General features: G+C 45.3%; 1 protein-coding gene across 4 annotated transcripts in view; it reads right to left on the bottom strand.

Moving 5' to 3' along the window:
- The window catches only part of C2H16orf78 (chromosome 2 C16orf78 homolog), a 203,158-nt gene that overhangs the window by 144,711 nt on the left and 34,991 nt on the right, over positions 1-23,456 (bottom strand). For 3 of the 4 annotated variants that reach the window (XM_077292756.1, XM_077292758.1, XM_077292755.1), the window contains exon 1: positions 12,393-12,491. The exons of the other annotated variant lie outside the window; for it this stretch is intronic. The gene's annotated coding sequence lies outside the window, so the exon portion shown is untranslated. Of the gene's footprint in view, positions 1-12,392; positions 12,492-23,456 lie in introns of those variants that run through there. 4 annotated transcript variants of the gene reach the window in all.

Below are 23,456 nucleotides of genomic sequence, written 5' to 3' on the forward strand. Positions count from 1 at the left end.
TACCGTTCCTGGGTTAGACAGTGAAACAGTTAACAGGCCATGTCCATTAGAAGTTGAATCGGACATGGAGTGCACAGATGCACAGCCACAGCCAGATTACTATGCTGTTCCTTTGACTCAGACCAGAACATTGCCCTCGCAGTGTACTGAGGCAGAATCAAACCCAGCGGAGACTATGGTGCCCCGTCACGGACGCTATACCATCGGCTTACACGGTGACACAGACGAAATCGCACACGACATAGAAGAGGAGGTCATAGATGACCAGTTGTGGACCCCGATTGGCAGCCATTGGGGGAACAGGGTGCAGGCGGCAGTAGTTCTGAAGCGGAGGAGGAGGAGCCGCAGCAGGCATCAACATCACAACAGGTTCCATCTACCGGGCCCGTATCTGGCCAAAAACGCGTGGCAAAACCAAAACCAGTTGGAGGACAGCGTGGCCATCCGGTTAAAGAAGCTCAGTCTGCAATGCCTGAAAAGGTATCCGATAGTAGAAAGAGTGCAGTCTGGCATTTTTTTAAACAACATCCAAATGATCAGCGCAAAGTCATCTGTCAAAAATGTTCAACAACCTTAAGCAGAGGTCAGAATCTTAAAAGTCTAAATACAAGTTGCATGCATAGACATTTATCCACCATGCATTTGCAAGCCTGGACTAACTACCAAACGTCCCTAAAGGTTGCAGCACCCTCGGCCAATGAAGCTAGTCAGCAACGCTACATCCCTTCCCTCCCTGTAAGCCGACCATTTCCCACACCACCTGCAGTATCTGTGCAGCTTTCGTCGCCAGGCCAAAGCAGTCAGGGAATCACCAGGTTAGTAGTAGGAAACACTGCATGTAGGGCACCGACAAGAATACCATCTCCAACCCTCTCTCAGTCACCCATGTCCACCGGCACCACCGCTAGTTCCACGATCTCCAGCTCTCCAGTCCAGCTCACCCTACATGAGACTCTTGTTAGGAAAAGGAAGTACTCATCCTCGCATCCGCGTACACAGGGTTTGAACGCCCACATTGCTAGACTAATCTCATTAGAGATGATGCCCTACCGGTTAGTTGAAAGCAAAGCTTTCAAAGCGCTGATGGACTACGCTGTACCACGCTACGAGCTACCCAGTCGGCACTTCTTTTCTAGAAAAGCCATCCCAGCCCTCCAACAGCATGTTAAAGACCGCATCGTCCATGCACTCAGGCAGTCTGTGACTACAAAGGTGCACCTGACAACAGATGCATGGACCAGTAGGCATGGCCAGGGACGTTACGTGTCCATCACGGCACACTGGGTGAATGTGGTGGATGCAGGGTCCACAGGGGACAGCAATATTGGGACAGTTTTGCCTAGTCCACGGTCAAGGAAAGAGTTAGCTGTAGGCGTTCGCCCCCCCTCCTCCTCTTCCTCCTCCTCATGCAGAAGCGAGAGCTCGTCCACACACCCCAGTCGCACATCCACTCCATCCGCAGCTGCCACTGTTGCACACCAGGTGTGCCATTATGGGACAGCTAGTGGCAAGCGTCAGCAGGCTGTATTGGCAATGAAGTGTTTGGGCGACAACAGACACACCGCGGAAGTTCTGTCCGAGTTCTTGCAGAATGAAACTCAGTCATGGCTGGGCACTGTACATCTTGAGGCAGGCAAGGTTGTGAGTGATAACGGAAGGCATTTCATGGCTGCCATAGCCCTTTCCCAACTGAAACACATTCCTTGCCTGGCTCACACCTTAAACCTGGTGGTGCAGTGCTTCCTGAAAAGTTATCCGGGGTTACCCGACCTGCTCCTCAACTTTGCTCGCATATCAGCCGTTCGCCCGTACACTCCAGCCGTATGCAGAACTATCAGCGGTCTTTGAACCTTCCCCAGCATCGCCTAATCATCGACATTTCAACAAGGTGGAACTCCACACTGCACATGCTTCAGAGACTGTGCGAACAGAGGCGTGCTGTTATGTTTTTGTGGGAGGATACACATACACGGGCAGGCAGTTGGATGGCAGACATGGAGTTGTCAGCTGTGCAGTGGTCGAAGCTCCAAGACCTGTGTCAAGTCCTTCAGTGTTTTGAGGAATGCACACGGCTGGTTAGTGCAGACAACGCCGTAATAAGCATGAGCATCCCCATAATGCGTCTGCTGATGCAAAGTTTGACGCACATAAAGGAGCAGGCATCTGCAGCCGAGGAAGAGGAAAGCCTTGATGACAGTCAGCCATTGTCTGGTCAGGGCCGTGTAGAGGACGCGGTAGCGGGCGAAGAGGAGGAGGAGGACGAGGAGGATGATGGGGATGAGTACTTTTTTAATGAGGAAGCTTCTCCTGGGCCAACAGAAATTAGTGGCGTTGCAAGGCCGGGTTCTGTTTTTTTAATGGAGACAAGTGACGTAGATTTGCCTGTAACTGCCCCTCAAACCAGCACAACCGCAGATTTGCCAACAGGAACTTTGGCCCACATGGCGGATTATGCCTTACGTATCCTCAAAAAGGACCCACGGATTACTAAAATGATGAGCGATGACGATTACTGGTTGGCCTGCATCCTTGACCCTCGCTATAAAGGAAAATTGCAAAATATTATGCCACATGAGAACCTCGAACAAATCTTAGCAACCAAACAAGCTACTCTTGTAGACCGTTTGATTCAGGCATTCCCAGCACACAGCGCCGGTGATGGTTCTCACACAAGCTGCAGGGGGCTACATGGCAGAGGTGTTAGGGGTGCACAGATCAGAAGTGGCGTTGGACAGAGGGGTTTTCTGACCAGGTTGTGGAGTGATTTCGCAATGACCGCAGACAGGACAGTTACTGCAGCATCTATTCAAAGTGACAGGAGACAACATTTGTCCAGTATGGTTACTAACTATTTTTCTTCCCTTATCGATGTTCTCCCTCAACCGTCATTCCCATTTGATTACTGGGCATAAAAATTAGACACCTGGCCTGAATTTGCAGAATATGCGTTGCAGGAGCTTGCTTGCCCAGCAGCTAGTGTGCTATCAGAAAGAGTATTCAGTGCTGCTGGTTCAATATTAACCGAAAAAAGGACTCGTCTGGCTACCCAAAATGTGGATGATCTCACCTTCATTAAAATGAACCACTCCTGGATTTCAAATTATTTTGCCCCACCTTTCCCGGCTGACACCTAGCTTTCCTATAAAAAGGTCTTGCTTGTGGACTGGTCTTACTGAGTGTTCCAATCTGTTAATTTGCAGCAGCTGTTTGTCCAGCATACGATATGTTTACACCTCCCGCAATGGGAAAAATCCCCCCACGGGGCCGTTGTCTCGCCACTTGGCGCAATCACCCGTTACAGTGCTGATTGTCTGAAGAGGCGGGTGTGCCCGCTTTTGGTCGACGGCATTGCCACTGGGTCCCTCATAGTACAATGTAGTGTCTCTGGCGGTGGTGGTGCGCACCCAACGTCAGACACACCGCTGTAACATGAGGGGCCCTGGGGCGGTACCGCCGGCCACAAGAGAGTTCCCCCCCCCAGCTCAAACTGTGCTGTACCACGTGCAAAATTATCTCGCACAGCTCCACCAATGTTTAGTCTATGCACTGACATCATTCAATGCCTGGCACTGACAAACAATACCAATTTGTTTGCATCTATGATGCTAGTTAAAGTAGTCTGGGTCACTGTCCTATATTGACACCAGTAAATACTAATTTACTGCCAAATTACTTTGTCATAAACTCTGCAGATGAGCCCACCCCTGTACCTAAGCATGCCACCCTTTTTTTTACTTATAATTGTTTTGCGAGACATTAACATCTATTTATTTTTTTGGAGTACTAACTGTGTCAGACACTCCTTGCAATACTCCTCCACTGACCACAATGCTGCCTGCCTGTGTATCCATGTAACCGATTTAAAACTGCCATGACTGCCTACTGTTTGTTATTTTAGGCCTTTGTGAGCCTGTCTGCGGCCCCTACTTGCAATACTCCTCCACTGACCACAATGCTGCCTGGAGTGCCTGCCTGTGTATCCATGTAACCGATGTAAAACTGCCATGACTGCCTACTGTTTGTTATTTTAGGCCTTTGTGAGCCTGTCTGCGGCCCCTACTTGCAATACTCCTCCACTGACCACAATGCTGCCTGGAGTGCCTGCCTGTGTATCCATGTAACCGATGTAAAACTGCCATGACTGCCTACTGTTTGTTATTTTAGGCCTTTGTGAGCCTGTCTGCGGCCCCTACTTGCAATACTCCTCCACTGACCACAATGCTGCCTGGAGTGCCTGCCTGTGTATCCATGTAACCGATGTAAATCTGCCATGACTGCCTACTGTTTGTTATGTTAGGCCTTTGTGAGCCTGTCTGCGGCCCCTACTTGCAATACTCCTCCACTGACCACAATGCTGCCTGCCTGTGTATCCATGTAACTGATATAAAACTGGCATGAGCCTATTGTTTGTTATTTTAGGCCTTTGATAGCCTGTCTGCCGTCCCTACTTGCATTACTCCTCCACTGACCACAATGCTGCCTGCCTGTGTATCCATGTAACCGATCTAAAACTGCCATGAGCCTACTGTTTGTTATTTTAGGCCTTTAAAAGTTCATAGAGCCTAGTTATATATTTGATTTACTATTAATAAGGCCATGATGGACTACGCTGTACCACGCTACAAGCTAACCAGTCGACACTTCTTTTGCGAGAAAAGCCATCCCAACCCTCCACCAGCATGTAGAAGACCGCATTGTCCATGCACCCTGGCAATCTGTGAGTACAAAGGTGCACCTGACAACAGACGCATGGACCTGTAGGCATGGCCACGGAAGATTACGTGTCCATTACGGTGCAATGGGTTAATGTGTTGGATGCATGGTCCACAGGGGACAGCCTACTAAGTCTGTCTGCAGTCCCTAATTCAAATTGTCCTCCACTGTCTAAATCGGAGCTTCCACCTTCTGGCTTTCGGCCTATAGTATCAGAAATTAAACTGCATTTGGCCTTCAACTTTGGTTACGGCCTACTAACGGTGTCTGCCCCTGCCTGGTGTTTGTCCTCAACTGAATAAAGCTGAGCTTCATCCTTCTGGCTCTCATTAAGTGCTGTGTTTTTAAAAATTGGTGGTTAGGGCCTACTAACGGTGTCTGCCCCTGCCTGGTGTTTTTCCTCAACTGAATAAAGCTGAGCTTCAACCTTCTGGCTCTCATTAAGTGCTGTTATTTTAAAAATTGGTGGTTACGGCCTACTAACGCTGTCTGCCCCTCCCTGGTGTTTTTCCTCAACTGAATAAAGCTGAGCTTCAACCTTCTGGCTCTCATTAAGTGCTGTTATTTTAAAAATTGGTGGTTACGGCCTACTAACGGTGTCTGCCCCTCCCTGGTGTTTTTCCTCAACTGAATAAAGCTGAGCTTCAACCTTCTGGCTCTCATTAAGTGCTATGTTTTCAAAAATTGGTGGTTAGGGCCTACTAACGGTGTCTGCCCCTCCCTGGTGTTTTTCCTCAACTGAATAAAGCTGAGCTTCAACCTTCTGGCTTTCGGCCTATAGTATCAGATATTAAACTGCATTTGGCCTTCAACTTTGGTTACGGCCTACTAACGGTGTCTGCCCCTCCCTGGTGTTTTTCCTCAACTGAATAAAGCTGAGCTTCAACCTTCTGGCTCTCATTAAGTGCTATGTTTTCAAAAATTGGTGGTTAGGGCCTACTAACGGTGTCTGCCCCTGCCTGGTGTTTTTCCTCAACTGAATAAAGCTGAGCTTCAACCTTCTGGCTCTCATTAAGTGCTGTTATTTTAAAAATTGGTGGTTACGGCCTACTAACGGTGTCTGCCCCTCCCTGGTGTTTTTCCTCAACTGAATAAAGCTGAGCTTCAACCTTCTGGCTCTCATTAAGTGCTATGTTTTCAAAAATTGGTGGTTAGGGCCTACTAACGGTGTCTGCCCCTCCCTGGTGTTTTTCCTCAACTGAATAAAGCTGAGCTTCAACCTTCTGGCTTTCGGCAGATAGTATCAGATATTAAACTGCATTTGGCCTTCAACTTTGGTTACGGCCTACTAACGGTGTCTGCCCCTCCCTGGTGTTTTTCCTCAACTGAATAAAGCTGAGCTTCAACCTTCTGGCTCTCATTAAGTGCTATGTTTTCAAAAATTGGTGGTTAGGGCCTACTAACGGTGTCTGCCCCTGCCTGGTGTTTTTCCTCAACTGAATAAAGCTGAGCTTCAACCTTCTGGCTCTCATTAAGTGCTGTTATTTTAAAAATTGGTGGTTAGGGCCTACTAACGGTGTCTGCCCCTCCCTGGTGTTTTTCCTCAACTGAATAAAGCTGAGCTTCAACCTTCTGGCTTTCGGCCTATAGTATCAGATATTAAACTGCATTTGGCCTTCAACTTTGGTTACGGCCTACTAACGGTGTCTGCCCCTGCCTGGTGTTTGTCCTCAACTGAATAAAGCTGAGCTTCATCCTTCTGGCTCTCATTAAGTGCTGTGTTTTTAAAAATTGGTGGTTAGGGCCTACTAACGGTGTCTGCCCCTCCCTGGTGTTTTTCCTCAACTGAATAAAGCTGAGCTTCAACCTTCTGGCTTTCGGCCTATAGTATCAGATATTAAACTGCATTTGGCCTTCAACTTTGGTTACGGCCTACTAACGGTGTCTGCCCCTCCCTGGTGTTTGCCCTCAACTGAATAAAGCTGAGCTTCAACCTTCTGGCTTTGGGCCTATAGTATCAGATATTAAACTGCATTTGGCCTACTAGTGTGGTTGGGCCCTTAAAACAGTGTCTGCTGCTCCTGGGTTTGCTACTCCACTGAACAAAGCAATGCCGCCTGTTTAGTCCTGTCCTGTTACCAATTTTGAACTGCATTTAGCCTACTTTATTCTTTGGCCCTATATCTGTTTCCTCCTCATCCTGCCCATTGCCCAGCCACTGCTAGATGAGTCTGCTGGTACATTGACCTAGACCACTACATTCCCCTTGCACTCTACACAGCCAGAATCTGACCCTGCTGAAAGTAAGGTTCCCCTTCCCGCATGTTATACCACCTTACACAGGGACAAAGAGGAAGGTGCAGATGAAAGTGCAGGTTCCTTCAGGTGGGGGGGGCATACTCGTTGGCGACGTCACTGGCACAGGGCCCCTCAGAGTACGCAAAAGTGTCGCTGCTGGTGGGAGGCGCCCCCGCCGTGCAAACACACCGCTGTACTTTGAGGGGCCCTGTGCCAGTGCCAATGCGAACAAGTGTGCCCCCCTGCTTGCTCAGGATCACAGCACTTGCAACGTTGAAATACTTACCTCTCCCTGCTCCACCGCCGTGTCGTAGTCCACGTTTCCTGGGCCCACTAAAGCCTTGAACCAGCCCTACCCCCCACAACTTTTGCCAAATGACCCCCAATTTCCTATGCCCAACTATTATTATAAAGTTAATTAAGATTGACAAGCTTCAGAAACAAGAATGGATGTTTTTGGCATTAAAATGGGCACTGTAGGTGTTTTCCTGGTCTCCACTCACTGCCGACTATGCTTCCCCATTGACTTGCATTGGGTTTCGTGTTTCGGTCGATCCCCGACTTTTAGCGATAATCGGCCGACTGCACTCGACTCGACTCTGGACAAAGTCGGGTTTCACAAAACCCGACTCGATCTTAAAAAAATGAAAGTCGCTCAACCCTATCCGTCACCATTGGTACTGTACAGCCTAAATTTCTTCTGTCCGTTACTCTGATTTGCTCTTTGTTATCCTATTCTGTTATGGCATTTGTGGATTCAGGCACTGCCCTGAATTTGATGGACTTGGAGTTTGCCAGGCGCTGTGGTTTTTTCTTGGAGCCCTTGCAGCATCCCATTCCTTTGAGGGGAATTGATGCTACGCCTTTGGCCAAGAATAAGCCTCAGTACTGGACCCAGTTGACTATGTGCATGGCTCCTGCGCATCAGGAGGATATTCGCTTTTTGGTGTTGCATAATCTGCATGATGTGGTCGTGTTGGGTTTGCCATGGCTGCAGGTCCATAATCCAGTATTGGATTGGAAATCAATGTCGGTGTCCAGTTGGGGGTGTCAAGGGGTACATGGGGATGTTTCATTATTGTCAATTTCTTCCTCCACTCCTAATGAAGTCCCTGAGTTTTTGTCGGATTACCGGGATGTATTTGATGAGCCCAAGTCTAGTACCCTACCTCCTCATAGGGATTGTGATTGTGCTATTAATTTGATTCCTGGTAGCAAGTTCCCTAAGGGACGACTTTTCAATTTGTCTGTGCCAGAACACGCCGCTATGCGGAGTTATATAAAAGGAGTCCTTGGAGAAAGGGCATATTCGCCCGTCGTCGTCACCATTGGGAGCAGGGTTCTTTTTTGTGGCCAAGAAGGATGGTTCTCTGAGACCTTGTATAGATTACCGCCTTCTTAATAAAATCACGGTCAAATTTCAGTACCCTTTGCCTCTACTGTCTGATTTATTTGCTCGGATTAAGGGGGCTAGTTGGTTCACCAAGATAGACCTTCGAGGGGCATATAATCTCGTGCGTATTAAACAGGGCGATGAATGGAAAACAGCATTTAATACGCCCGAGGGCCATTTTGAGTACCTGGTGATGCCATTCGGCCTTTCTAATGCTCCCTCTGTGTTTCAGTCCTTTATGTATGACATCTTCCGAAAGTATCTGGATAGATTCATGATCGTATATTTGGATGATATTTTGGTCTTTTCGGATGATTGGGAGTCCCATGTGAAGCAGGTCAGAATGGTGTTCCAGGTTCTTCGTGCTAATTCCTTGTTTGTAAAGGGATCTAAGTGTCTCTTTGGAGTTCAGAAGGTTTCCTTTTTGGGCTTCATTTTTTCCCCTTCTACTATCCAGATGGATCCTGTTAAAGTCCAAGCTATTTATGATTGGACTCGGCCTACATCTGTGAAGAGCCTTCAGAAATTTCTGGGCTTTGCCAATTTTTACCGTCGCTTCATCGCTAATTTTTCTAGTGTTGTTAAACCATTGACTGATTTGACCAAGAAGGATGCTGATGTGGTGAATTGGTCCTCTGCGGCCGTTGAGGCTTTTCAGGAGTTGAAACGTCGTTTCTCTTCGGCTCCTGTGTTGTGTCAGCCAGATGTTTCGCTCCCTTTTCAGGTCGAGGTTGATGCTTCTGAAATTGGAGCAGGGGCTGTTTTGTCTCAGAGAAGTTCTGATTGCTCTGTAATGAAGCCATGCGCTTTCTTTTCGAGAAAGTTTTCGCCTGCTGAGCGTAATTATGATGTTGGCAATCGGGAGTTGTTGGCTATGAAGTGGGCATTCGAGGAGTGGCGACTTTGGTTTGAAGGAGCCAAGCATCGCGTGGTGGTCTTGACAGATCACAAGAATCTGACTTATCTCGAGTCTGCCAAGCGGTTGAATCCTAGACAGGCTCGTTGGTCGCTGTTTTTCTCCCGTTTCAATTTTGTGGTTTCGTACCTTCCGGGTTCTAAGAATGTGAAGGCTGATGCCCTTTCAAGGAGTTTTGTGCCTGATTCTCCTGGGATTCCTGAGCCGGCTGGTATTCTCAGAGAGGGGGTAGTTCTGTCTGCCATCTCCCCTGATTTGCGGCGGGTGCTGCAGGAGTTCCAGGCTGATAGACCTGACCGTTGTCCAGCGGAGAAACTGTTTGTCCCTGATAGATGGACTAATAGAGTTATCTCTGAGGTTCATTGTTCGGTGTTGGCTGGTCATCCTGGGATTTTTGGTACCAGAGATTTGGTGGCTAGGTCCTTTTGGTGGCCTTCCTTGTCGCGGGATGTGCGTTCTTTTGTGCAGTCTTGTGGGACTTGTGCTCGGGCTAAGCCCTGCTGTTCTCGTGCCAGTGGGTTACTTTTGCCCTTGCCGGTCCCGAAAAGGCCTTGGACGCATGTTTCCATGGATTTTATTTCAGATCTTCCTGTTTCTCAAAAGATGTCGGTCATCTGGTTGGTTTGCGATCGCTTCTCTAAAATGGTCCATTTGGTACCCTTGCCTAAATTGCCTTCTTTCTCTGATTTGGTTCCATTATTTTTCCAACATGTGATTCGTTTGCATGGCATTCCGGAGAACATCGTGTCTGAAAGAGGTTCCCAGTTTGTTTCAAGGTTTTGGCGTTCCTTTTGTGCTAAGATGGGCATTGATTTGTCTTTTTCTTTGGCTTTCCATCCTCAGACAAATGGCCAAACCGAACGAACCAATCAGACTTGGGAAACTTATCTGAGATGCTTTGTTTCTGCGGATCAGGATGATTGGGTGACCTTCTTGCCATTAGCTGAGTTCGCCCTTAATAATCGGGCCAGTTCGGCTACTTTGGTTTCGCCTTTTTTTTGTATTTTGGTTTTCATCCTTTTTCTTCAGGGCAGGTTGAGCCTTCGGACTGTCCTGGTGTGGATTCTGTGGTGGACAGGTTGCAACAAATTTGGACTCATGTGGTGGACAATTTGACCTTGTCCCAAGAGAAGGCTCAATGTTTCGCTAACCGCCGTCGCTGTGTTGGTCCCCGACTTCGTGTTGGGGATTTGGTTTGGTTATCATCTCATTATGTTCCTATGAAGGTTTCTTCTCCTAAGTTTAAGCCTCGTTTCATTGGTCCTTATAAGATTTCTGAAATTCTTAATCCTGTATCATTTCGTTTGGCCCTTCCTGCTTCTTTTGCCATCCATAATGTGTTCCATAGGTCGTTGCTGCAGAGATATGTGGCGCCTATGGTTCCCTCCATTGATCCTCCTGCTCCGGTGTTGGTCGAGGGGGAGTTGGAGTATGTGGTGGAGAAGATTTTGGATTCTCGTATTTCGAGACGAAAACTTCAGTACTTGGTCAAATGGAAGGGCTATGGTCAGGAGGATAATTCCTGGGTTGTTGCCTCTGATGTCCATGCTGCCGATTTAGTTTGTGCCTTTCATTTGGCTCATCCTGATCGGCCTGGTGGCTCTGGTGAGGGTTCGGTGACCCCTCCTCAAGGGGGGGTACTGTTGTGAATTCCGCTCTCGAACTCCCTCCTGTGGTCATAAATGGTACTTCGGTGGGTTCTGTCCGTGGACTCCCTCTGGTGGCTGTGAGTGGAGCTGCTGGTTCTGAGATTCCTTCTCCAGCTGCCCTCGTTTGGGGCTAGGCTGATTCTCTATTTAACTCCACTCAGATCGTTACTCCATGCCAGCTGTCAATGTTCTAGTACTGGTTCAGATCTCTCCTGGATCTTTCTGAGGACCTGTCTACTCCAGCACAAGCTAAGTTCCTGCTTGATCATTTGTTAAATATTGTTTTTCTTGCTAAGTTCTAGTCCAGCTTGCTATCATGAAACTACCTGGCTAGCTGGAAGCTCTGGGGGTGCAGAGTGGCACCACCGCATCGTGAGTCGGTGCAGGGGTATTTTTTGCACACTCTGCGTGGTTTTTGTAGCTTTTTGTGTTGACCGCAAAGATACCTTTTCTATCCTCAATCTGTTTAGTTAGACTGGCCTCTCTTTGCTAAAACCTATTTCATCCTGTGTTTGTGATTTCCTCTTATCTCAAAGTCAATACTTGTGGGGGGGCTGCTTTTACCTTTGGGGAAATTTCTCTGAGGCAAGTAAGGCTTTGTTTCCTTTCTTTAGGGGTAGTTAGCTCTGAGGCTGTGAAGAGGCATCTAGGCTGAGTCAGGCATGCTCCACGGCTGTTTCTAGTTGTGTTGATAGGAGTAGGGTTTGCGGTCAGCAGAGTTCCCATTTCCACAGAGCTCGTCCTGAATCCGTGTTTAACTATCAGGTCATTCCTGGTGCACCTAACCACCAGGTCCATAACAGGAAGGTATCACAGGTCATGACATGCACCAACCTCTTAATTGACCATGTCAGGTCACTTTTATTTCTGTTTGGACAAACGGATATAAAGACTACCACAGTTGACTAATTAGCTGCAAAGGTTACATGATATGCATTAGAGCAAGTATGGAAAGGCAAGTATAAAGATTTTTTTAATCCTTTCCCTCCCCTCATGGTGATTAGTGCAATATTAATTTGGACTGAGTTTGCTGAATCGAACTTTAGGACATCCACTATCCTCAAATATTTAATGCACTCCTCCTCCCATCAAATTTGTATCCTCTTAGTATATTGCAATCATCATATTATATTGTGTCATCTACTTGCAATTGTTCATTTTACCTTTCTACCCAGCTAATTCTTCTCTTTTCTATTAGGTCTAAGACATCACGTGATTAAAAACGGACTAGCTGAATCCTTCTAAGCCAATGTTTCTCAACTCCAGTCCTCAAGACCTACCAACAGGTCATGTTTTCAGGATATCTTTAGTATTGCCCAGGTGATAATTTCATCACCTTCTCAAGCATTAATTCCATCACCTGTGCAATGTTAAGGAAATCCTGAAAACATGACCTGTTAGTGGTTATTGAGGACTGGAGTTGAGAAGCACTGTTCTAAGCTCTATGTAAAAACAGGAGGTCAATTTTCCCTGTATGACTCACCATCACTGCAAAAGTCCCTGGCAGGGGGGAGGAGGGAGCAGCTGGGTCAGGAGTTGAAAAGGGAGATGACTCATGCTGGGAAAGGAGACTTCCTGTTTCTACATAGAGAAGAATTAAAAGGTAGAAAGGCAAAATTAGCAATTGTAAGTACACAGTGCTATATAATATGATGACTGCAATATATTAAGAGGATAAAAACTTTGATGGGAGGAGGAGTAGTAGTGCGTTTTTAAGCCTAAACAGCAGGAGTCGTCTATAAACAACCCAACTAACAGCTAATTTAATTTGGGGAATTTACTACCAGAAAGATATTTCTCTTGCAGACACAGAGCTAGAATTGGATCATAGAGAGGGGTCATAAGCAGATTGACCCCCCACTTTGACTCCCATATGTTTTAATAGGACACATGGATAGGGGTCGGCTTGATTACGCCGCCTTTTTAAGAATATTGAGTGATGAGTGTCTTCAAAAAAATGGTATGCTCACGTCTTTACGTTAGAAAGAAAACTTCCATACAATTTAATTGACAGATATGATTTCATTGACAGAAACATGAAAGAGTAAATTTCTTTAAACCGTTAAATGGATCTCTGCTGCTGTGCCTAATGATGTAAAGGATAAATGTAGTGGCACTTTCTCCAGCTGTGGGTGGTAACAGATGGCAATAATTCAACAATGTGTGATTAATTTCAAGTAAGGGCTAAAGAAACCAAATGTGCTGATTATGCAAATCATTACACTGCAGCAGTGATTATCCAATAATATTCCTGTCCAACCATAAATGCAGCACTATCACTACACCTAATCCTCCAGGCTTAATCACTGTGCACAAACGAGTACAAGAGAGCAATTTAATTGCGTTTGTAACCATTATTGTCAATTTGGGACTTTTTTTAGGTCTGAGATTTTGCCGAGGAATAGCCATAAATACATGCGTGAATTTATGCATTTTGTGGTTAATTTTCAAATAAAACCCACAGATCTAGCCAATTTGCTTGGCGTTACTGATAATGCAGTATGCTATAATCACTAAGTGGTCGCTGTACTTGCAAACAGCTTGACCTCATTTGATTGACAATGTGATAAATAGGCAATCTGAAAATCCCTTTAGTTAAAATGTCTGTTGCCTTACTCCTGTAAAATGCAACCAAAGAGTTGGCTGTTAAGGGCCCGATACATTAAGACTGACATTTTTCATGCCAGTCATAATGAGGAGGTATACTGAAGTCAGACGCTCAGGAATCAGGAGCTTCGGACAAGAGGCGGGCACCTCTGCATGTGCCATGCCACCAAATCTACTCCAACCCCTGATGGAGTAAGACTAGTGACGTAGCAAATGCCACCACTTGTCATAGATTTGCTGAGCAGCGGTCATGACACTCCCTTCCTGTCCCAGTGCCATCTACTTTGTCAGAGCTGGGAGAGAATACCAGTAGTTGAATAATTTAGTGCACCCACCAGTTGCGCCAAAAGTATGCAACTTTTCAAACCTTTTTTGCTTGAAAACTTGGATAATTGGGCCCTAGTTGTCTAACGTCTTTCCAACATTCAATGTGCCGCCTGTTGTCAAGTGTAATCTGTCTCCAGCAGCAGAGACATTGAGACAGATTATCGAAAGTAGGGACAAGTCCTGCTCTCCTGCCTTTCAAATTGCCTACAGGCGTAACAGAGATGCAGGCTGTCAGTTGATAGTATGCAAGCCATTGGACATAGACAGAAACAATGCATGCTGGGAAGTCAGGAGAATGATGTTTCAGGCTTAGCAACTATAGAGCTGGAAGAACGGAAAGGAACCACCCACTCAAAAAGAGTGGGTAGGAAATTACAGAGTTTGAAAATTTGGACAGTCCCTGAACATATTAGACTGGACCAAAAATGTAAAAGTGTGTGGGGAATAAGGCACAGCAAAACAACAAGAATCAGAAAACTACAGGTATCACCGAAAATGTATATTTTGCCATGAATATTACATACTTCAAAGTAGCACTTGTGAGACAAACAAGACATAGTGAATAGACTCCTAAAACATAAAGTATAAATATATACATAAGTTCCAGAATAAGAGAAATAAGATTAGGGACAGTGCCTAAAATAGTAGTAGGTCCGACCCTTAGTACGCCACCAAAAGAAAAAAAAAAGAATGACGTTCACCACAAGGCTCGATGCAAGTATGTGACATTAACCTATATGTGATAAAGTCAGTAAAATAAAAGCAGAGAACTAGGCATTCACCACACGTTTCATGTGCGTTTCGCAAGAAATGCTTCATCAGGCAATGGATGTAGCTAACATATTATAATGTGAAAGAACCAATGCAAACAACAGCATGATATAGTGAAGAATGAGCGCATGCTAGTCTGACAAGCTTACTAGATGGCTGTACAATGACTTTTTGTATCACAAGGCAACTGTGAAAGTCTGACCACACGATCAAGCATGTTACAAGATCAAGATAGACCACGTCATGCCAGAGGGGAGTAAGAGTCATGTTCAACCACTGTGCTGGCAATAACTTGTGTAAAGGGAAGAGGGCATTGTGTATTAATATGGAGAGTAATACCAATATGGAGTATCGAGCCAAAAACACAGACAACATTACAGAAACATAAAGTAAACAACAACAAAATAGAGTGAAGCAAATACAGAATGAGGAAGCAAATAATGGTGAAATACAAACTGCATAAGTGGAGCCCCGGTGTGAAACAGGGACATGAACTGAGCTAATGCCCACTGTGTAACATGGGGAATAACACAGGAAACATGCGGGAAAATCTGCCAAGTGCATACGGATCAAGACAGAGAAGGACATACAGAGCGACCGATGATGATATATACGACTAAGGAAATACTAGAACTGCACGTGTGATATGAACAATGGTGAAATATGAATGGAAGGAAAAGGAGAATTTTAAGGATTTGGGCTTTTTACGGCAAGAGAATTTATGCTATTACGGTACATATCATGAGGAAGTTTTAGATGTTGCTTAGGAAGAAGATATCTTCAGATTAAAATTTATTTACTGCCATTTTGACATGGTTCATGGCTGTATCCCTTCCTCACTTTGATTGACAGGATCTTTATTGGTCCTAGAGGAGGTAATTGTAAATGCCTCTTGGCGCAGAGGGAGTCAATGTGGATAAACAAATGAAATGCACATCATCCTCATCGACTTTACGATCATTATTGGCTTTATGTAGTTTATGTTTGTATTTTTGCCATTTTATCCTCTGTGCTAAAACCAACTATCTATATTGATACATGCTGCCCACTTCCCCTTTTTACAGCCTTTTTTTTTCACAACAGATCACAGATAAGAAAGTGAACATTGTACATTTCTCCATTTTATTTGAAACACATCTCTGAGTTTGGGGTTGTACATGCTGAGACTAGTAGTCTTCTAATGTAGTTTTGCTACGCTTGATAGACACGTGTCCTCCATCATCACTGAACATCAAATTAAGTCCCCTCACCGATCATGTGGTCTATCCTAGTCAACATGATATGCTTGGTCATGTCATTAAGTTGTCCCTGTTGTATGCTTCTATGGCAAGACTTGGAGCATATATAGGCATCTGGTATGTTAGATGTGTGCCCAATTTCTGTTTGCATTGACTGCCTCACACTTAAATATCTTGTTTACCAGCACCCAACTGTCCCCAGATGAAGCATTTCCAGCGAAACGTGTGTCAAGTGTGGAGGGTCCTTAGTTCTTTGCTAGTATGCTTGTATTTTACAAGTTTTATTGCATACTGGATAATGTCTTCTACTTTTATGGTTGCTTCTGGTGTATTTCAATTTGTGATTTTTAGATTTCGAGACATACTAGTGGTTTGACCTACTTTGATTTTAGGCCCTGCCACTAACCATATTTTCCTTGTTCAGCATCTTATGTATCTATTTAGTCTATATATTGTTAAGAGTTTTAATTCCTTATGGGTCTTATTTGTCTCATATGTGTAATATACGTAGAAGGCTATATATCTAGATGGTCCCTTTTGTCTTCTTCTGATTCTTGTCATTGTGTTGTGTTTTGCTCTGTACATTTTTATCTTTTATCAATTATGTATTTTCATAGTTATTCCCTTTAAGTGATTTGTATTGTTCTGGTTTCTATTGTTGTGATTTACATGGTGATGGATTGGCCTATTACATATGGATTTAGGCTATAGGTGTCATATTGGGGGAAATAAGGGCAGTAAGACAGGCAGGACAAAAGCAAGACAGTTTTTCTACAGGTTTTGTTTTAAAGGTCTGGTATGCTTCAAGAAACATGTGAAAATAGTAGAATCCCAAACTCAATAGCATTCCTCAAATGCCTTTTGAAGTTGCATATATACAGTAACTTTGATGACACAAGTAATTTTATATTCTTCGTATAGTATATGGTAGAGTAGAATATTCTTGGCTGATTCCATGATGTCATTAAAAGGGGTTGTCTCCTAAGCACAACTCCTGTGCACATCCTCTAGTAGGATATATATGTCAGACAAAGGATATCCTCCACTTTGGTCCTACCTGTATATGTCAAGGTCAGAGGTCGATGGCTTGATGGCTTGGCCCCTCGATATATCATATGGCTTGGAGAGTTGAGGAAAAAGATTTGCTGGACCCTCGTCCAGCCACCAAATTGGTAATCCATGGTCCCCCGACCGCTACCCTGAGTAACTGCTTATTCCTATATCCCTAGCACATATCATCGTTGCTTTGAAATGCACCCATGATGTTGCGTCGGGTCCACTAATCAGAGGAGGCATCAGGTATGTGGGCAGGTAAGGGGATGTTCATGTGGTGCCCCTGCAGTTCAGTCGCCACAGAGGTAATGCACCTCACCCAGAGGTGTGGGACACTGCTCTCAGGTAAGGAGGGAGCACATCCAGGGTTTTAACACTTGCATCCAACATTAGATCTGTCAGTCGACGGGGAGAGCTGTGCATGGGTGTGGGTGGAGAAAGTAGAGAGGGGAGGAGTTAGAGAGTGGTAGACAGTGGTCAGAGAGACCAGAGGGACAGTCTAGAAGGGGGGCTGAAGCTGTGAGTAGCTTGTCCTCAGACTAGAGAGAGAGAAGTGAAGAAGGAGAGAGAGAGACTCCAAAGGAGAGGAAGAAGAGGTCTTAGGGGCACGGATAGTGAGAGATCCATCCGTGGGGCCCGTATCCACTGGCGTGGTCGGTGGAGACACCAGGTCACAGTTAGGGGACCGGCCCCAGCTAGCAGAGAAACTAAGGACTCGCAACCTGGAGGCAGTAGACATTTCAAGTGCTATATACACATCCACATATACTTCGCCGAAAAGGCAGGCATATAAGATCCAGGGGCCTGACCCACGTCGCCCAGCAAGATCTAAGCTGCTAGCTTGGGACACTGTGTGTGAAGGGCAGAAGGGTGCATATGTGCACACCCCAAAAAAACAAATGTAACAATCATAATAATATAGTTCCAAGCCCTGGCAAGAGAATGGAATTAAATTAAGATCCAGTTGATCTACAGAATGAATAATGGAGGAATACATACATAGATACGTGGGGAATACCACAATCAAAGTCAGAATAATAACCAAGTGGCTACCATTGAGCCATGCTCTTAAAATATGAGCTGAAGAACCTCCCCACACATATCATATGGTATACGTACATATAGGTGAAGAATGTCACCAGAGAAGAGAGCAAGGATGCCATGGAGATCAAGAAGGTGTGAAGAGGTAGTGGCAACGTGGAGAAAAAGCCACCCAGAGGCCTGGAAAACCAGCCCCACTGGTATCTCTGCGTCTAGTGCAGCTTTGTCAGGGAAACTTCCCAGTATAACGTAACGTGCTTGTGCATTGTAAAGGGATAGATTAATAAATTGCACTCTTACCCATATTGACAAGTGGGAGAAGTCCCCAGGACCTAGAATGCCTCAACGCCCATATTGTCAAGTGGGAGAAGTCCCCAGGACCTAGAGTGCCTCAACGCGCGTTTCGCGTGTGTAATCACTTGTTTCCTCGGAGGGATACCTAGATTTAATATATTCAGAGAGTATCCAAAATCTGGATTGTTATGCTGTTTTGACAACATGAATGATGCCATTGACAAGTACCTTGATTTCTGCTTAAGAATCAAATATCACACAATAAAGATTCAGTTCATCATTGCGTAGCAAAACTCCTGGCAGGTTCCGAGTGGCCAGATATAGACACACAAACATCTCTTGACAGAGTATTGGTAAATTAGAATATTTCTTCTATTTTGTATCACTCTTCTTCGTATAAATTGAGCCAAGATGAAGACAAGAAATCACATATCTCTAGTTGATAATTTACTCGCCCTAACGATGTGATGGTTAAATATTCCTTCTATATATGCAGCAGATTTTGCTTGTGCATTAAAATGAAAACTGTAGCCGATAGTTTATAACTGAGGTTATTCTTTCATATTTGGGGATTTGCGGTTTCACCTAAATCCCACCAAGAACATACGTAGTATTTGATTAGATTTGAGAATACAAAGAGATTAATTATTTTAGATATTTAAAGAAGGTAAAGGAAGCCTATATATTTATACATTTCCCAACAAGATGCCGTAAAGAAATTGCTTGCCATATGTTTTCAGTTTATTCTTCCTGTGGGAGTTTACTTTAGTCCTGTTACTTTAGTTTTTATTCACGTCAAGGAGCTGGGAGATCGTGAATATAACACTTGGGAGATCTCTAATGAAAGCCTCTTACAGAAAACATTCAGCTTTTCCTTTAGTTTACAAACTCAATCATTGTGTTTTGACAAAATTAATCTTTTAAAGACGGAGCTCTGCATACAGATGAACTTCAGCTTCGTCGCTGATATATTATTATAAATATTTAGTATTCCTAGGTATAAAAATACACTATTATTAAGAAAAGGAAAATTCTATCAAATTGTCATATACAGTCATGGCCAAAAGTATTGACACCCCTGCAATTCTGTCAGATAATACTCAGTTTCTTTCTGAAAATTATTGCAAACACAAATTCTTTGGTATTATTATCTTCATTTAATTTGTCTTAAATGAAAAAACACAAAAGAGAATGAAGCAAAAAGCAAAACATTGATCATTTCACACAAAACTCCAAAAATGGGCCAGACAAAAGTATTGGCACCCTCAGCCTAATACTTGGTTGCACAACCTTTAGCCAAAATAACTGCGACCAACCGCTTCCGGTAACCATCAATGAGTTTCTTACAATGCTCTGCTGGAATCTTAGACCATTCTTCTTTGGCAACCTGCTCCAGATCCCTGATATTTGAAGGGTGCCTTCTCCAAACTGCCATTTTTAGATCTCTCCTCAGGTGTTCTATGGGATTCAGGTCTGGACTCATTGCTGGCCACCTTAGAAGTCTCCAGTGCTTTCTCTCAAACCATTTTCTAGTGCTTTTTGAAGTGTGTTTTGGGTCATTGTCCTGCTGGAAGACCCATGACCTCTGAGGGAGACCAAGCTTTCTCACACTGGGCCCTACATTATGCTGCAAAATTTGTTGGTAGTCTTCAGACTTCATAATGCCATGCACACGGTCAAGCAGTCCAGTGCCAGAGGTAGCAAAGCAACCCCAAAACATCAGGGAACCTCCGCCATGTTTGACTGTAGGGACCGTGTTCTTTTCTTTGAATTCCTCTTTCTTTCTCCTGTAAACTCTATGTTGATGCCTTTGTCCAAAAAGCTCTACTTTTGTCTCATCTGACCAGAGAACATTCTTCCAAAACGTTTTAGGCTTTTTCAGGTAAGTTTTGGCAAACTCCAGCCTGGCTTTTTTATGTCTCGGGGTAAGAAGTGGGGTCTTCCTGGGTCTCCTACCATACAGTCCCTTTTTATTCAGACACCGACGGATAGTAAGGGTCGACACTGTTGTACCCTCGGACTGCAGGGCAGCTTGAACTTGTTTGGATGTTAGTCGAGGTTCTTTATCCAACATCCGCACAATCTTGCGTTGAAATCTCTTGTCAATTTTTCTTTTCTGTCCACATCTAGGGAGGTTAGTCACAGTGCCATGGGCTTTAAACTTCTTGATGACACTGCGCACGCTAGACACAGGAACATTCAGGTCTTTGGAGATGGACTTGTAGCCTTGAGATTGCTCATGCTTCCTCACAATTTGGTTTCTCAAGTCCTCAGACAGTTCTTTGGTCTTCTTTCTTTTCTCCATGCTCAATGTGGTACACACAATGACACAGGACAGAGGTTGAGTCAACGTTAATCCATGTCAACTGGCTGCAAGTGTGATTTAGTTATTGCCAACAGCTGTTAGGTGCCACAAGTAAGTTACAGGTGCTGTTAATTACACAAATTAGAGAAACATCACATGATTTTTCGAACGGTGCCAATACTTTTGTCCACCCCCTTTTTTATGTTTGGTGAGGAATTATATCCAATTTGGCTTTAGAACAATTCTTTTTGTGTTTTTTCATTTAAGACAAATTAAATGAAGATAATAATACCAGAGAATTTGTGTTTGCAATCATTTTCAGGAAGAAACTTAGTATTATCTGACAGAATTGCAGGGGTGGCAATACTTTTGGCCATGACTGTATGTTCCTATCCTGTTAGTCAATTTTCACCCACTCAAGAGTTTTCACGGTGTGACTCAGGCGCGGTAATCTATAATCTTGATATTTTGTGTTGGAAAGAAATAAAAGACAACTTATGTAAAGGTCTTATTTCTATGATTTTGGTCATTTTGTTACAGATATATCAACTAATCTAGTTTTACAGAAAGTCTCCTGATTTTTAGCCTCATCGGGTAACCCTGTAGCTGATTTGGGGTTCCACAGATTAAAAAAAAATAAAACTAAGAATAATAATGGTCATTGCAGGATGTCCACAGTGCATAGAAGAACCTTCACATCAGCTTTCTTTTCATTTTGCTGCGCCAGAAAGAAAGGTAGATAGAGACGGACCCCACAATACACATGGAGGCAGCGTCGGACTGGGGTGTCTGGGGCCCACCAGAGGAATAGACTCTAGGGGCCCACCCTACAGCTATATGCAAATATCTGTCATTATAGCGGAGCATCAGCTGTAAAACACAGGTGGCTGCTGCACATCTACCGTGTGCCCCAATAACTGGGATGTATAATCTGGGCCGTATTTAGAGTTTCTGCTGCCCTAGGCACTTTCAGTGCTGCCTCCCCATTGGTGAGTATGAGTAAGGGCTCATTTTCACTTGCGAGAAACGCGTCCGTGTCTCGCATGAGGAAACCAAGCTGTGGTGCCGGCACTTTGGAGCGGAGCGTGCAGCTCCATGTGTTCCTATGCGGCTGCACGCTCCGCTCTGGAGTGCTGACGCCACAGCTTGGTTTCCACATGCGAGACACGGACGCGTTTCTCGCAAGTGGAAATGAGCCCTAAGGCTGCCGTCACACTAGCGAAGAATACGGGCAAGTGCTATGTGAGAAAAAAAAAAAAATCGCATCACACTCGGACCAGTATAAATCTATGGGGCAGCTCCCATCATCGTTTTTTTTCTCGGCCGTATTATCAGCGCAAGTGATTTCACTTGTATATCAGCTGAGACTTGCCAATGCAAGTCAATGGGTGCAAAGAAAAAAATCCTACAGCACTCGCACCATGCGAGTGCTGTCCGATTTTTATGCACCAACGTCCTTTGAAAAGCCGGTAATTCATGTCCGGTGTACAGTAAAATCACACGGCCTCATTCATTCCCTATGGGAGTTGCGGACATGTGCGGCACTTGCAGCAACAGAAAAAAAACACTGCTAGCAGTGTTTTTTTGTCTTACCGCAAGTGCCGCACATGTTGGCAAGTAGCCATCACTACCTGTCCCTAGTGAATCAACCACAGGGCATGCTGGGATTTGCAGTCCCTACAGTATCAACCAAAGGGCATGCTGGGATTTGCAGTCCCTACAGTATCAACCACAGGGCTTGCTGGGATTTGCAGTCCCTACAGTATCAACCACAGGGCTTGCTGGGATTTGTAGTCCCTACAGTATCAACCAAAGGCTTGCTGGGATTTGCAGTCCCTACAGTATCAACCACAGGGCATGCTGGGATTTGCAGTCTCTACAGTACCAACCACGGGGCATGCTGGGATTTGCAGTCCTACATCTCCATAATTAGAATGACAGGACATGTAACGTAAACCTGTAGTTATTCTGCAGCTACAGAATAAAAGTCAGGGCGTGAAGGTACAAGTCCCCCTTACACAAAGACTGGGAATGCTGGAATTTATGGTTCTACAGCAGCTCCAGAATAATAAAAACAAGCCTTGCTGGAAGGTGTACATGGGGTAGGGCGGCCACATACTGCAGAGGCACCTAATAGTGATCAGGACACAGTGGCATAGGAAGGGGGGGGGGCGGCACAATGCCGGGGGCGGGTCCGACCCAGAGGGGAGGAGGAGGAAGAAAAAAAAAAAAAAGAGAGACGCGGGCCCTTTAAATCTTCGGGCGGCGCCGACCGCCGCCATGACCAGGCCCCCCCCCCCCCGATACCAGCGCTGGCATTGGGCCCCCCGTTCTAACACTCACCTCTCCTGGTTCCTGCGGCAGCTGCTGCGTCTTCGGCGCCCTCTGACTCTGCAACGTCTCAGGGCAGAGGGTGCGATGACGTCATCACTGCGCGCTCAGCCTCTCTGTCCTGAGCGTTGCAGACCTGGAGAGACGCTGAGTGTACCGGACCTGCGCTGGGAACGGGAGAGGTGAGGATTTTACTTTTTTTTTTTTCTTTATGTCTGACTCAGACACACTGGGGGCAATGCTGGACACTTGGGCAGATTGCTGGACACACTGGGGGCAATGCTGGACACTGGGGCAGATTGCTGGACACACTGGGGGCAATGCTGGACACTGGGGCAGATTGCTAGACACACTGGGGGCAATGCTGGACACTGGGGCAGATTGCTAGACACACTGGGGGCAATGCTGGACACTGGGGCAGATTGCTGGACACACTGGGGGCAATGCTGGACACTGGGGCAGATTGTTGGACATACTGGGGGCAATGCTGGACACTGGGGCAGATTGCTAGACACACTGGGGGCAATGCTGGACACTGGGGCAGATTGCTGGACACACTGGGGGCAATGCTGGACACTGG

This window comes from Ranitomeya variabilis, chromosome 2 (assembly GCF_051348905.1).
Source record: "Ranitomeya variabilis isolate aRanVar5 chromosome 2, aRanVar5.hap1, whole genome shotgun sequence".
NCBI lineage: Eukaryota > Metazoa > Chordata > Amphibia > Anura > Dendrobatidae > Ranitomeya > Ranitomeya variabilis.